Below are 1,114 nucleotides of genomic sequence, written 5' to 3' on the forward strand. Positions count from 1 at the left end.
CACCTGGTACCCCAACCTCCCACCCCCACGCCACTTCAAACCCCTCAGATTGTTTTTCAGAGTCCATAGTCTCTCATGATTCACCTCCCCTTCCAATTTCCCCCAACTCCCTTCTCCTCTCTAACTCCCCATGTCCTCCATGCTATTTGTTATGCTCCACAAATAAGTGAAACCATATGATAATTGACTCTCTCTGCTTGACTTATTTCACTCAGCATAGTCTCTTCCAGTCCCATCCATGTTGCTACAAAAGTTGGGTATTCATCGTTTCTAATGGAGGCATAATACTCCATAGTGTATAGGGACCACATCTTCCTTATCCATTCATCCATTGAAGGGCATCTTGGTTCTTTCCAAAAAATATGGAACGCTTCATGAATTTGCGTGTCATCCTTGCGCAGGGGCCATGCTAATCTCTGTATCGTTCCAATTTTTAGTATATGTGCTGCCGAAGCGAGCACTATATTATTAATTTCTTAAGAAATCTCCACACTGTTTTCCAAAGTGACTGCACCAATTTGTATTCCCACCAACAATGTAAGAGGGTTCCCCTTTCTTCACATCCTCTCCAACACATGTTGTTTTTCATCTTGTTGATTTTGGCCATTCTAACTGGTGTAAGGTGGTATCTCAATGTGTGTGTTTTTTTTAAATTTATTTTTAATTTATTTTCAGCATAACAGTATTCATTGTTTTTGTACCACACCCAGTGCTCCATGTAATCCGTGCCTTCTCTAATACCCACCAGCTGGTACCCCCAACCTCCCACCCCCGCACCACTTAAAACCCCTCAGATTGTTTTTCAGAGTCCATAGTCTCTCATGGTTCACCTCCCCTTCCAATTTCCCCCAACTCCCTTCTCGTAACTCCCCATGTCCACCATGCTATTTGTTATGCTCCACTAATAAGTGAAACCATATGATAATTGATTCTCTCTGCTTGACTTATTTCACTTAGCATAATCTCCTCTAGTCCCATCCATATTGCTACAAAAGTTGGGTATTCATCCTTTCTAATGGAGGCATAATACTCCATAGTGTATATGGACCATATCTTCCTTATCCATTCATCCGTTGAAGGACATCTTGGTTCTTTCCACAGTTTGGCGACCATG

The 1,114-nt window shown here is 42.1% G+C and overlaps 1 non-coding gene across 1 annotated transcript; it reads right to left on the bottom strand.

The window, feature by feature from the left end:
- Positions 1–356: 356 nt before the first annotated feature.
- On the bottom strand, positions 357–461 carry LOC132014701 (U6 spliceosomal RNA). Its single transcript, XR_009403355.1, has one exon. It is a non-coding gene; the product is annotated as a U6 spliceosomal RNA (small nuclear RNA).
- Between the last annotated feature and the right edge of the window lie 653 nt (positions 462–1,114).

Source organism: Mustela nigripes, chromosome 3 (assembly GCF_022355385.1).
Source record: "Mustela nigripes isolate SB6536 chromosome 3, MUSNIG.SB6536, whole genome shotgun sequence".
Taxonomy (NCBI): domain Eukaryota; kingdom Metazoa; phylum Chordata; class Mammalia; order Carnivora; family Mustelidae; genus Mustela; species Mustela nigripes.